Raw genomic sequence first — 15,235 nt, 5'->3', positions numbered from 1 at the left:
GGGGAAAATGGACACCTTGACATTTCCCACCCTGAAATGTGGCAGCGCATGGTATTACCAGTAAACACTGTTCATTACTGCTTTGACAGCTGATGACAAAGATGCAACCCTCCTGCACCTGCCTCTGCCAAGACTGCACACAAACAGGACTTTCTAACTTCAAGATGTTTGGAGCGATCAAAGCTGAGAGGCTGTGCTCTTTTCTATTTTTCTTATCCTGCGTCTTCTGTCTCCTTGTCCTTACTCTCAACCATGTAATCAAGTGCACTTTATTGCTGTCATGTCTGCATAGGTCTGACTATGTTTTCAACTCGGCTTTATCATAGTTCAGAGACTTCAGGGGAATGAAAATATGCAAGATAAAATAAATAGTTTCTAAGAATTTGACTTGTATCCATAGTTTTGCTATCTGAACAGTAGCAATAACGATTAAATCAATTCATCTGCTTCATTTGTCACGTATACCGTATCATAAAGTCACATTTCCTGTCAAACGCGATGGAAATTTCTGTAGAGTAAATCATTTTAATCCTATATGTATATAAAGTCGGTAAGCTTTCTATTTGAATTACTTGTGAAATGTTTCATGAGCTTGTAAAATTGAATGGTAAAACTGTAATAATTAATTTCATATCTTTGGAGTACCTAATGATTAAGACTCCAGCTGCAATTATGACACGGCTGTAAAAGGCTCATTCTTATATTATACACAGAAGGAAATTTAGCTCCAGGTCAAGTGCTTCTTTACCTCCTTATTCAAACTAATTCACTGTTCATTCATTAAGGCTTGCATTGCTTCAGAGCGTAGATTTGGCGAGCACACTTCTCGGTCTGAATCTGAAGTGGTCTGGATTGCTTAGAGACTTTCACTCCTTCATGATTTACAAGAGGGAGTAAGGTGATTTCATTTTCTTATAAATTTTAATCTGCCCCTCCACTGAAGTGCACAGCTGTCTGCTATGCTTACAGGAACACTGTAGGCTACAAAACATCACTGAATGATTCACAAATAAATCTGATTTCATGGAAGTTTGAGAGAGATTGGGTTATAGATTGAATTCCTCGTCAATATGAGATGTTATTGAGAGATTGTATACAAATATGACATAATCAAGACATGTAGATTGTGAGGATGAGTCCTGGTCATAGTTTCTGATCCATCTTCTTACAGTTTACCTCAAGGAGACTTTATGTTCATGCTTTGTAATCCTGTTGGAGCCATAGAGAGAGTTGTATCATCAGCATAATGTGAATACAGGAAGTAAACAGCCTCCATGTATATGCAAGAGAAAAGTGAAGGATCCAGGATAGTGCCTTGTGGTTCCCCTATAAACAGGGAGAGATGGCTCTTGGGCAGTTTTAAGTACATATGCTCTAGATATATATCTTAATGCTCTAGAGATTAGAAATGAGACCTATCCTGGTAAAAATAAAGGTTATAAATAAAGAACCTTGTTTACAGTTTTCTGAGTAAAACATTTGAAATGTTATGCACAAACGAAAGATTGCTAAATAGCTTCTACTCCAAACACTGCAGAACTGAGCAGTCTTTAAACACAATGATCATAGTTTTAGACTGTGTTTGTATTCAGTATTAAATGGTTTACATGTTGGAAAAGTCCATACAGTACTTGTAACTGTAATTGATTTTCAGCTTGATTGCATTTCTTTTTCCATTAAGAGGAGATATTTGGTATCTGGATAAGGCAATTAGATTTGGATTAGATTAGACTTGGTCAATAGTATTGATGGTGGGGACAGATGTTGTATAATACCATAAGCATGCCATGAGCATAATATATACTGTATTAAGGTTAACACACATATACAATACACTGATCACACGTTGGTGTTTACTCTAAAGCTTGTACAAATATGATGTATTTGTTCAGATGAGCAACATATTATCATAGAATTGGTAGTTTTGAGTATAACATAATATATTTGAAAATTAATCACTTGGCCAATCAACAAAGAGCATTGTTGGAATCATCCGCAGCCAAACGAGGTTTGTAGGGTCGGAGCGTGTGAGAAGTTTCTATGGGGATAATTTCAATATTGAAGAGTTTATAATTGAGCAGTGGATTAGCGTGCACCTTCCGTAACATTTAGATTTAAAGCAACATAGAATATTATATGAACTTTCAGAAATAATACCAAGGATTTTAATTTAAATATATAGATGTATATTAGTATAAATATAAAATACATGCTGTCTTTATCTTTGCCATCATTGGACATGCATGCTCCATCCTTTTCACAATTCTGATTTATCACATTCTTTATCATCATAAATTCAGTTATTGAGAACAAAGAACATACGCAGTATGAAACAAGACATCCACGGGTTATTGAGTCTGTATGATTATTAGAATGCATATATCATCTCACAGTTTTGAAACTATGCCTGTAAAATGTTTGACATACGAGTTTGATCACAGTAGAGATATGGAATTCATTTTGGCACAACGAAGCATTTTAATGATATTCACTAATAACTGCAAAGTTTCCAGTTCAGTGGCAGAATATTCTCATATCCGGTGGGACTGGGAACGCCACGTTTTCTTCCCAAAGAAGCAACAGCAATATTTCATGTCTTTTGAGTATATGCAAAGCATTTTCCCATTTTCCTTTAACGGCGCTCACTCAGAGCAGCCTTGGCAAATCATTAACTGTCCCGCTAACACCCCTCGACACACTCACACACGTACACAAACAAACATGCGTACAAAACCACCTCCTTCTCTCTACACACACTCATTTCCCCCCTTCTTTTTCTTCCTGGCTATCACTCAGTAGCAGTGCGCGAGGGAAAAGGGAGTGCATTGATCTGCCAAAGTGAGCAGCCATTTCACAGGGCGGGTCTGCGTGGCGCTCCTGTCCCTGAATGGGAATTGCTCATTTCACCTGGCCGCCTTGCCTTTAGCAGACGAGTGGGAAGCCCCGTCAGAGAGGGAGAGAGGGAGTGCAGGAGTCAGGGCCCTGGTCAGGGCTTGGCAGGCGGCAGATAAGAGCTCCTCCTGCTGCTCCTGCCTGCACTTACCACTGCTGCTGGAGCTCTCCCTCACTGTCTTTCACACACTAACACACGCATACGCATAGCTTTTATCCACACATGTAAGGCACTAATAATAACTTTGGCGTTCTGGTGAGTCAGCCTTCTTTCCTCAGGCAAGGATAAAAGTACAACATGGTGCCTTTATTGAGTCTGAAATCACTAACTGTGGAATTCCCAGAACAGGGCTTTCGCTCAGCCTGTATTCCCCTCGCTGCCAAGACGCCATGTGTCCACAAGATCTAATATTGTGTCCGGAGCAGGTGCTGATGGACCGATAAACAAGCCAGTGAAGTATTTATGACATTCATATAGAGAACGTACAGTATAGGAAATCAAAATATGGGGGATCAAAAGAGTTGGAGCTGAATAACTTGGCTCGTTTCCATTTCAATATGAACTGTGCATGTTTCAGATCGGCCTCGGGCCATTTATAAAGTTTACAAATGGTTTATTTCTTGTGTATACATTGGTTGCATGTTGCATATACATTGGATGCTTCTCACATTAGTTCACCAGCACAATGTTGGTGAATGTAATTTATTATTTGTGGTCCACATATCATTGTAGAAACTCTAAATCCAGTCGCCTGCGTTGTTCTGGGGCTGAATCTAAATCTATTTCCACCCAACTTAACTTGCATATAAGTGGAGCCTTCAGCCTTCCAGTACCTGACTCCCCTCTGTGACCCCCCCACCCACCACCTCTGCATCCTTCATGTGTCCGAAACACATTCCATCCAGCCACTTCATTCCCCCACTTCATCCTTCACATGTTCTCAAATGTATTTCTCTCTATCTCTCCCCCCTGGTCAGCCCTCCACCCCCCCCCTATCTCCCTGCTGCTCTCCTTGCTCAGTGACAGTCTCATCACACTCTATCAATCAGGCTTGTGAGGCCCGGGCGCAGTGCAGCACAGCACAGTCCTCGTCTGGTCCCATCAGTGCCAGTCAGCCTGCCTCACTCTCTCAGTCACTTTAAACAGGTTTAGGTTGCCAGATATAGTCCGTATCCCCCGCCACATCGCAGGGCAGGAGATGGGAGGGGTTGAGCTGAAGTCCAGATTCAGTTTAGCGCTTGGTTTGATATACCTCGACATATATTCTCTGTCCTGTGCTGACACTCAATCTATCATATTAAACAAAGATGGATATTTGGACACATGGCCAGCTGCAACCCTTGGCTTATATATTTGAAAAAAAAGAAAAGAAAACACAGCATGTGGGCGCCTTAAAGTGTCTCTGTGAAAAACTTAAGCAAATGGGAAATGATGCAAAACAGAGGTCAGAACATTCTTGTCCTTCGTTGATCATCTTTTCAGTGTCTTACCTGCCGCAGGCCTCATCCTGTGGGTGACGTCTCAGGAAAGAGAACTGTAGAAAAGAGACAGAGGAAGAGGAAGAATCAGCGCATCTGTGTGGAGTTACACATTTATACAAAACAGCAAGAGACGCTTCCTACGAATCAAGCACAAATGAAGTTCCCTGTACATATTTCTGTCTGTTGTGTGATTCATTAATTAGTTAATTACGTACATATATACTAAATACATACAGTGTACTTGTTTCGCAAACCAAATTCCAGTTGAAGGGACAGAACATTGCATGTGCAGCAGAGAATGACTTAACCACAGTTATCGATTGGCTTTGTGAATTATAATGAAAACAAGTGTAATTACATTTTCCTTTAAGTAGCACAACAAATTAGGCTTGTGAGTTATTCTGGAAGCGAAACATAAAAAAAAAAAAAAAAGTCTTCCATTTAATGTGCTTGGAAGATTTTCTCAGGCTATTTTCTTGCTAAATGCATTAGCAGATGCTGCTGTGCCCATACGAGCCTGTGGTCTAATATTCCTGTAAATGATTAGCTACTTATTTTACCAACTGGGTGAAATGTGCTTTGGGTGGTTGCAACAAAAATGAGTTGGGGGATAAACATTTTTTAGCGCCAGTGTGTGAGCTTTAATTTGACTCATTATCTTTTAAAACATTATTGCAGGGCTTTATGGCAGTCAAATGAGATGATTAGCAGTGATGATTATGGATGTCGTGATTACAGTAGCCTCTCTGCCCAAAACTTCTCATTCGTGTTAATTCACAGGCGAGATGGAAGCAAACAAGCAAACTGGATATTTAGCAGCATGAAAACGTCTTCATGGATATTTATTTAGAGTTTTAGGGTCCGAACGTGGACGGGGAAACATAATTACCAGGTGAGGGTATGGCGGCCTCCTCGCCCCTCCACCTGACTTCATCAGCTGTGTGTTCTTGCTAAGGTCCTTGTTATCTGGTTTCTCTCTATACACACTGTTCATGCTAATGAATCCACAAATTAAATTGTAGAACAGAGGAATATTAGGGCTCCTGCCGTGTTGATGTGGTGAGGAATACTCAATTAGGCTGGATTTGGCCCCAGTAATTATTACATTATAGCTAAGATAAGTGTTCAATGGCAACACGAGCTTTGATGGACTCCATTCTGTAACAAAGGCGACGGGTGAGCAAAGACGAAAATGCCAGAACAGAAGAGCGAAGGGGTGAAAATAAAAAAAAGCAAGTGAGAAAGTGACAAGAAAGCTATCGCACGGGAGCTCCTGTCTGCAGCAGCCATATTTCATTACACAGCACCAAAGCTTAGGAGGCAATCAAGCATATTTAGCCATCCTCGTCTCGCCCCCCCACCCCCCCCCCCAAAGCAATTATTACTCCCCAGTTTTTTTACTGTGCTTTGCCATGGGGAAAATGAACCGCAGTACTTATCAGCTCAATGCATACACAAGTGACTGGGGTGGAGGACATGTAGGTGTGTGTGTGCGTGTGTGTGAGCAAGGGCATGCACGGACGCTTTGTTTATGTTTTGGGGAGGTGTAGAGGGAGGGGCGAGCTGACCACTAGTGAGCAATAGGTTACCTTTTTCAATCCCATTAGCTCGCTAACATCAGCACATTTAGGGGCAGCAGGCGGAGCGAGTGGAGATACAGAGATAACCATAAACATGTCACCAAAAATGCATTGTTATTTGCATTCATATTGGAAAGAGCCAAATTGATGTGGGGTCAAACAGGGAAGGTGAGGGTTTATGACCTGTGCATCGCTCTGCTGTCAGCGGCTCTGATCTATCGGACCGGCCAGCCTTGTCAGGCTTTACGCCTGATTATATTATCATGGCTGACAATCAATGCGAAAGAATGATCGTTGATCCGCAGAGGGGAGTACACGGAATAAAGCACAATGCAAACAGGACAGTAAAATGCAGCCCCACCCTGAAGTCATCTAGTTAAGTGATGCGTTGCATGCCAGTGCAACACATCACGCTTTCAAAAAGACTTTGGCTGTCTTTTGGTCTTTTAGTCAGTCTGTGTTTTCTTTATTTTTTACATTATCTCTCAGTAATAGAGTGAAGCGGCAGAACTGTGAAATGAAAAAACAAACATACTTGACTATTCTGTGGGTTTGGAGCAGCTAATGTGCGCTCATTTGGGTGGCACAGCCGCCAACTGCAGCATTAGTCCCCATCTGGGGATTTGTGTTTTGGTGAAAGTGCTTCTCCATTTGTGAGACTCTTCAGTTCTGGGCATCCTCCCCAAGCCCATAACTCAACGTCCCTCTATCACTCCCATGTGACTGTCTGTCATAATCATCAGCATTATGCTCCCTCAATGGGCCTGATTTACAAGTCTGGACATGGCACCAGCTCCGCGCCGAGGGGTAAACATGAGGCTGTGTGCGACCGCCGAGCCGGCTGCATTTAGTGCGGAGCAGAGAACTCACGTTCACTGAAAAGTAGCTTTCGAGATCTATGATTTGTTTACAAGACTGCAAATGAAAAAAGGGTCTCTGATTTTGTTCTCAATAAAAGCTTATTGTTTATAAAAGAAGTAATCTGCTGCATAATTTAGGATGCAATTTAGTATACATGAAAACATGCATTTAGTAGGTTCAAATAGGTTTTTGATCAGGGACTGTAGAGACAGAGAATTATTGATATTAAGTAATATAATAATTATAATCTAAATATAATGACTTACTTATCTTCCCTTGCAAGATGTTAAGTAAAAAAAATAAAAAGAGGATAAAATAAATAAATAAATAAATATATGATGGCAGCTTTAGTCTGTCTCTGTTTGTCCATAATAATCAACTGGTACCCTGAAGGGTCAACATATTTTTGAGTTTTGAGGAACACTGGATCTTTATGAAACAAGATAAAATAAATAATAAGGAAGCCGACAGAATAAATCCAGTTCAGTAGACCACGTCGGGCCTGGTTTACTCATGCACTAACAACTATTTTATATTTAACATTTAAATATTGACTATTTTTTTATGTTTACCATAAATGTGAAAATTGCATTAAATGTAAAGTTTTGTTCCATAAATGGCATCTTAAATTATTTGTATTTAGTTTATTTGAATTCATTCTGAAACAAATTTAACCAATTAAGTAATATTAAAAAAAAATAGTAATAACTCTCAGAAGGGCCTTGTTTAAAAACATCATAAAACAAAATAATATGCAACATGCGTGGAACATGAATTGTATGAAATATTCCGTCTGCATGCAGCATCCAGACAGTCTCACCTATTGAAGTGTCTTTCATGGAGGAATGATTCGTCTTATTATACGTCTTTGGACTTTGATCATACTTTGTTCACCTTGAGGCAGCACCTGGCCCTTCCCTTAACCCTCTCACTCATTCTATAATATTATATTAGCCCATATTCATCCACAGACTGCGCCTGCTAAGTGATAGGCCACATAAATCAATTTTTATATACACACACACAATAACTGTTATATGCAGCTTCCAAACCGCCTGCTGATAGCTGCCATTTCTTATCACTCCGGTTGAATATAGCAGCGTTATGAAGGCACTTTCGCTTGCTGTCTAAATGGAAGGGACTGAGAGAGAGGGAATGCATTTTTGTTCAAATTACTTAAACTGCCTCCAAAGCTCTTTGTGAAGCTGAATAGTTATGAAAATTTGCTGAAAAGAGAAGTAAATCTTGATGACAGAATCACCTATATTCCTGTGGATTTTTCTCATTATGTTGAGTGCAGATGCTGTGACTCCTGGGTTCATACAGTATGATTTTTATTTTGCACATACAATAGACTCATGCTGCTAAATATAATCAGGAAGCACACAAAGCATGCAGCGTCCTCCTTCAGGAGAGGTGCTAATGTCCTTAAAGCAACATGCAGCTTCTTCTTGCTATCCCTCCGTCCCTCCCAGTGTTTTTACATATCTGCCTCTCAAGAAATGTGGAGAGTCATCCTGCCATCTGCGGTTTTAATTTGAACCGCCTGATACATAAGCTAATCAAGCATGTTTATTTTTCCTCTTGTTGAGTTGTGGGCTTTAATATTTGCGAGGAAGTGTGTATCCTGTAGATAATGAGCTAAACTGAAATGAGCTCTCATAACCGTGAAGTGAAATCACTGGAAACACAGAGCACATATCCTCCATCTCGTCTGCTCACGAGGCTCCAAATGGCATCACGTATATGTGTTAGGATCGTGGGGAGGGCCCGTCAGCGGACGGTGTGATGTCGTGAAACCGTTTGATAGACAACAGCACAGCAGGAGAAAGAGGAAGTGGGACTCAGGACTCCAGAGCCAAGAGACACTTTCTCTTTCACTCTCTTGCTCCCAACTGCTCCCAGTGCCAGAGACATGGGCCGCTGCACAGACAGATGGCGAAGAGGTGTGTGTGTGTGTGTGTGTGTGTGTGATGCAGAGAGTGTGTGTGATGCAGAGAGTGTGTGTGAGTGCACACGAGTGGTGGGTGGTGACGCCATTCAGCTTTGTGTAAGTGCGATGCGAGAGATATAAGAGGAGGGAAAGCACTGCAGAGGTGTGTGTGTGTCTGTGTGTGTGTGTGTGTGTGTGTGTGTGTGTGTGTGTGTGTGTGTGTGTGTGTCTCCTGATGACGAGCTGTGGGTGTCAGTAGGATGGAAAGATTCTGTATTGACAGACTGCCATCTACTGGATGTTTCTGTAACTTCAACTATTTTATTTTATGCATACAGCTTATATGTGTTTCAGCTGTATGCACATATCTAAAGCTTCAGACAGAAAACTATTCTCAACATTACATTTCTCCATTTTCACTTTATTCTTTCAGAGAAAGGTTCACAGTTATTATTAGTATTTATATCTTATTCTGTTAGACGTGTTTAATTCATCTGATAACGTCCATTGGGCTAAATGACTGCAACCTGAACAGTTTGTTTAAAGAAAGTTCACTTAATTTGTTCTAAAAAAATCTAAAAGACTCTTTTGTTTTGCATGTTTGCATGTAAATCTATGAAGTTATAGTAAATAAAAGCAAATGGAAGCCGCTGCCTGTGATGATGGAGGAAACAGCACGTCAGACGTGACTTTGAGGGCGACTGGAGATGCACAGCACCATCTTGTGGTTGTATCACGCTGACATAAAACTACCATTAAACTACGAATGACCAAATCTGATTATTACATTTGAAGCCGGGATATTCATCCACAGTTCAAACGCATTCCTCTAAAAGTTTAACACTTTAGCAGATGTGTGTTCACTCATTTACTCTTTGATTCCTTCTGGGGATTGTAATCGGATTAAGTGAGCTCAGGTTTTAATTGAATGGATCATAACACTTGCTTTACCCACGTGGACATTTACTGCGTGTGTTTGAACTCCGATATGGAATAAGGAACAATGTAATTAATCACGTGTGAGCAGCAGCCAGTGCTCTTCCTGCTGCAGAGTTTCTGTACGTCTGTCCGACCACGTGCTTGTGTTTGTGTGCATGAGACTTGTAAAGCATTTGAGAAGAACCGTTACCTGTCACGCCGCTAATGAGCAGCCGGTGTGCGTTTAACGCTCATGAAATATGCACCCGACTTAAACACCTCTTCCATAGTGCCTTGAGATGAATCCACGCGTTTCATTAAATACACACGGTGGCAAAAATTATTCCTCCTCTGCAGAGGAAATGAATTTTCTTCGCTTGTTTCTAATAATCACATGTTGGAGATTTAGACACATCCCCTGAGCTGAAGCCAAGGACGGTGGAGAAGCATGTTCTGTGTTTAAGGAAGTAATTCTAAATGTTATCAGATGGTCGTCGCTTATCTTTTAATATTGTCTTTTTGTATTTTCCTGATCTACTATGGTCAGTACTTCAATCTCTAATCCTGTGTGTTTGTGTGTTGGTAAAGATTCACCCTGGGAAAGCGCTCGCTGCTATCTGACATGAAACAGATTTCATCCATTTTCCAGAGCATATCTGTCTTTTTCAGACGTGCGGTTTTCTAAAGAAATATGTCAGCAGTCTGGGGATTATGCTTCTTTTTGCTAATCACCAGAAGACCCAACCTGCCCGACATTTCTTTGCTTCGACAACGCAGTGCGCCCGGCAAAAGTCCTTTCCAATTTAGATACTTATTTTTGATCTTCTTTTCCCCTCATTGTGTTTGCACGATCACACGGCGTTAACGTAACGTCCCGCTCGCCTGACTTACGTGATTATCGTGAGCAAATGAAAAGATTTCAGCAGATTGACTCATTTTACGACCCTGTTCTCCTGACGTCGAGCGAATAGACTCGTTCATCCAGATGTAAATTTGTGTGAGCACCGTTTCCTCTGGAGGTGAATATTCAGGTAAACATTCCCCTCAGTCCGGCCTCCAGTCATGTGTTCATGGAGGGAATGTGGAGAATGTGATTTGTAATACTGTAGCATGATGTTTCCTCTCTGTATTTACTGTGAGGGCTTTCTTACCCTGACTCAGGCCTCACAGGCATTTCTTACTCCTGTGCAGTTTCTTTTCCGCTAACGGGCTGATGTTGAGATCGTCAAGTGTAAGCACACAGCATGTGGGATGAGCGTGATGGATTCCTACTTTGGTTGGTAGTTATTTGTGGCGTGCCTATAACCACAATTCCCCAGCGACAGCTTATAGCACGGTGAAGCTGAGCGAGAGATACTCTGCGGCTGGCAGAAAGCCACCGGACTTGTGTAATAATTCATCGGCTAAAAAGCCCACTATGTACTCACCGTGCAATATTTATACCCCGCTGAATGTATTTTCTCAGCTACATCGTTGCACAGGCCCAGGGCAGGGATTTTCTCTTCTGGGAACAGGTTTTAGTATTTCAGATCTTAGTTAAATCTGGGAAACATTTCTCTGAATTTGTCCCCTGATCTCATTCTGTCTGCTCAGAATGTGGCTTGAGTGCTCGAGCCTATTTTAAACTTTTTATATCTGGTAATGTTTTTAATGCTTAATCCCATGTCTGCAGCGACGTAGTGTCCTCATCTGGCAGTTACACTAAATGACAGTGAAGTGTGAGTTTAATAATGCCGACAACAATCATTTGGGGACTACTTTTTAGTAATTATTTAGCGTCTGAGCTGAGCTCGTCCTGATATTCCCTGACACACAACTTTGTACTTTCTTGTAGTGACGTATCATTTTGTCAATTGAAACTTCCAACAGGAGTTGAGTTTGAGAACTCTTTAATCTTCAAGTGAAATATCATCCTTATGTAATGCAGAAAATTCAAACGATGTTATTTTTATACCATTCACAAAATCAAAAGCTACAACTCCATGTGTAAACAAAGGCTCTGCCAATGAAAGCTGCTTCCATTTATTCTGAAAGCAGCTTTTCTCACATTAGAAGCTTAAAGTGAAGAGAGAAATGCTTTCGCTTATTTTGCAATTAAGCTCTTATTTCTCAGGGATTAATGAGATTAAGTCATAACTAAATTAGCAACCACGAATGTTAAGTTTAATATGGGAAAACTGCATGCCTGTGGAGTGAGTAGTGTGTTGGATAGGAAAGAGTACTCACCAAGAAGTGAGGCTCCTCTGTCGGGTTCATGCAGGTGCCAACATGCTGCCCGGTGCTTGTTCCTCGCCGACTCACCGCCCAAAAGAACGCCCCCTCTGCCCCCACCTGGGAGGAAAGAAAGAGAAAGAGGTTTTTATCTCATAGAATTGAACAAAAGCTTTAAAATAAAGATTAAAACCTTTGTCAAAGTGGAATGACTGAAATATAACCAAATGATTTTCTGTCGATCACAGCATCTCACTGATGTTTTCCTCAGAGGCTGAGTTCATCATTTGAAAGCAAAGGAAATCAAATGCATTTCTAATATTAGCATATTTTTCATGGCCTATTTCCATCAATGCCTTCGATGATTTACTGCTGCAGAGCATGCACGATGACACTTATGGGAGAAAGCACAAATATGTCATGTGTTACTTTTCCTTTCTTTTTGTGTGTCATTGTGTCTCTCAAGCAACCGGCGTGTTCCTTCTACTCTTTTGATCTCGCACACAGTTTGACACAAGCGTTAGAGGGAATAAGAAAAGCAAAGCGCTCACATGTGCGTCAGAAAGCTCATCACTTCAGCCTCTACTACTACTACTGTCACTGTGCAAACGTGACAGTCGCTCCAAAGCGTGTGGAGAATGATGCACAGCTACTTTACCTGCAGGAATTCACTGTAAGTCTGAACATACAAACACCAAAACTGTCTCTTTTCCACTTGTGCAGACATTTGTTTGCAATAAAAGAAAAGAAAGAAAATACTGCAGTGCTACCCTGAGGTCCGAGCTCAAATAATCATCCAAGGTCGATCTAAAAGACTCCACTTTGCATCTTGGTGGCATCCCCTTAGTGTTATTAGAAAGATATCTGTAATGTTTTCAACTCATGAGGCCGTATTTGCATAGAATTAACCTCTGAAAAGACGCATTAAAGACAGGCCTTAAATCTGACGTGCCTTTGGAATAGCTTATGTTCATTTGCATAACGTTTGCCTCCTGCGCAGGTGATAAAGCAGTATTAAGCCTGGATTACAGTTTTTGATTTTGTGTGTGTGTGTGTGTGTGTGTGTGTGTGTGTGTGTGTACAATGAATATATACTTTATAGTGTGTAACTGAATATGTGCAAACTGGAATCTGTGTTGGCCGGCCTCCCTATCGCCGGCAGGGCCAGAAGAGAACCAACCGTGTGCTACGCCTGACTGCCATGTTACTCATGTGACCTCATGAAAGTACAAGTCCCTTCAAGCGCTATAATAAATCATCAGCCGGGGCCGGCCTATAACACATGCTCGGAGGCACTCACACACATGCCATAACACAATATATCAATTTTAAGAAGTATGGAGACACAATCATATGAGGTTGCCTGACCTTTGGAGGTAGAGGGATGGACCACTAGTCAGTCGGGTCATACCACAATGGATGACCTCTCTTTTAACCCCTTGAAGGGCCATACCCAATGAAGTATCCTTGAGCGCGATAACTAACCCCTAACCTACCGCCAAGAGAACCCCCCCCCTGCAACATCTACGCCTCAAACACAAGACGGATGATATGTAAATGTCTCCCTGAAGGGTTGATTATAAAATATACAACATTAGGAGCCATAATTCAACACAGTGGTTTGTGACACTTTATCTTTTCTCCAATTATAAATGGCCTTCGCTGTAAGAAGAGCGCATGTTTCACTGTTACCAGGTCACTTCTCACTGTAAGCAGTTTTAGGAAGTAGACTTTGGGAAGTTTGCATGCGGGACTCATTGCTATTCTGAACGAGGTCACCTGCTACTCCTGTGAGTGTTGCTTTATAGTACACAACTCCACCTGACGGCTGTACAGCACTTACCCGCTGTGCTCGGTAAAATGCACTGCACCATCTTTAAGAGTCTTTAAGACTCTCTCTCTCTCTGAAGAAACAGGAGATTCAATTTGAATTTAATGCCTTAATGGTTGTTGAACAGGACGTTCAAATGGCCTCCAACAGACATGCGATAGTGACAATTCTGCCGCTGTCATTTACGATACTTCAGGCACAAAGTTAGTCTAACTCACTTGTCTTTATTTAACTGTTTTTGTCTTGGCTTTGCACTGAAGCTACATTTGTCCCTGTCATCTTTAATTTAAATCACTTTACCACCTGAGCCTGCAGCACATTTTCACAAATGTTCACAGTAATTGCCACAAGGGACAGAGGGCATCATGTGTGTGAACGTCTCTGAGTGAAAAGCATCACTGCCTCGTAGCGCCTACACTCACCTATTTAACACACTTGGGAATTTATGTGAGGCTGCCGGGAAAAATAACACATAAACCCGAGGCCGTGTCCCAATAATGAGACGCTGGGCGAGAACAGCCCTGCGATGATTTGATCTCAGAATAGCACGCTGGAAAAACTTTTCTTGCAGGTGCATTTTATGAGTTCATTGGAAATCCTATAGACATGTAGAGTGATGTTGTGGTGACCGGGGCCCAGGGAACTGTACCTTACAGCAACACAAACACACCAATTACAGCTGCACCCGCAAGTCCTTCGGGGGGGACCACGGCACTATTCATGGATCTGAAGAACACTGGGACTCCAGAGGACATGAACTGTGGTTCTAATGATCCCAACTGCTGCACTCGTTTCTTATTTCTCTCAACAAGCCTTTAGTCCCCGTGTGTTCCGCCTCCACAATGTGCTACTAGCACCCGTCTGTCAGTCGTCTAAATGTGACAAGTGTGAATGTGTGCATCATGTAGCAGTTCTGAATATGGAAAGAGATGCGTAGTGGAAGCAGCAGAGCAGCAGTAGAGATGCCTGTACTCCAGAGGGCACCACCAGCCTGCTGTATATGTGTCACTGTGCAGAGCAACACCAGTGATACTCCAGCACTAAAGCATCCGTCCAGCAAGGATCTGCAAATCCACTGTAGACTTCTGTAAACTAGTGAAAAGGACATTTACTACAATGTGCAGAGCATCAAGCCTGATTCACAAAGGAAATCAGACATGAGTATTATTCCATATTGAATAATAAGAGTCTGGCAGACGGTTTGCCCTGCCTGAACAATAGCTCTTGTTACTTTCATCTATACAAACAACATTTAGTGTTTGACCCTCGATTAGATTTCTACGGGTTGACATTATTATCTTGTTGATGTTTTGTGGGTGCTTTGACATTTGAACATTGAAAACAAGATTCCGGGTCACCGGTGATTTTCATAGATGGAGTGCTTTATTGAATAATACAATTTTAAGAAACGTTTTTTTTGGATCTTACCTGTTTGGAATAAAGATGTGCGATTGCTGCCGTGGACCAGAGTGATGAAAGAAGAGAACTCCTCAGAACCTCCCTGGAAGGAAAGAGAGAGAGAGGTCA

At 41.5% G+C, this 15,235-nt stretch overlaps 1 protein-coding gene across 40 annotated transcripts in view; it reads right to left on the bottom strand.

Moving 5' to 3' along the window:
- Positions 1–11,911, bottom strand: part of LOC115023600 (receptor-type tyrosine-protein phosphatase delta) — a 191,153-nt gene extending 179,242 nt beyond the window's left edge. For 24 of the 40 annotated variants that reach the window (XM_029454716.1, XM_029454728.1, XM_029454721.1 and 21 more), the window contains exons 1-2: positions 11,893–11,911; positions 4,384–4,427 (exon numbers count right to left, since the gene is read on the bottom strand). The gene's annotated coding sequence lies outside the window, so the exon portion shown is untranslated. The remainder of the gene's footprint in view (positions 1–4,383; positions 4,428–11,892) is intronic. The other 16 variants (XM_029454745.1, XM_029454743.1, XM_029454746.1 and 13 more) reach the window with 3 other exon arrangements.
- Between the last annotated feature and the right edge of the window lie 3,324 nt (positions 11,912–15,235).

This window comes from Cottoperca gobio, chromosome 18, assembly GCF_900634415.1.
Source record: "Cottoperca gobio chromosome 18, fCotGob3.1, whole genome shotgun sequence".
Lineage (NCBI taxonomy): Eukaryota > Metazoa > Chordata > Actinopteri > Perciformes > Bovichtidae > Cottoperca > Cottoperca gobio.
Note: the sequence above shows the minus strand (reverse complement) of the source record. Positions and strands in the feature narration are given on the sequence as shown.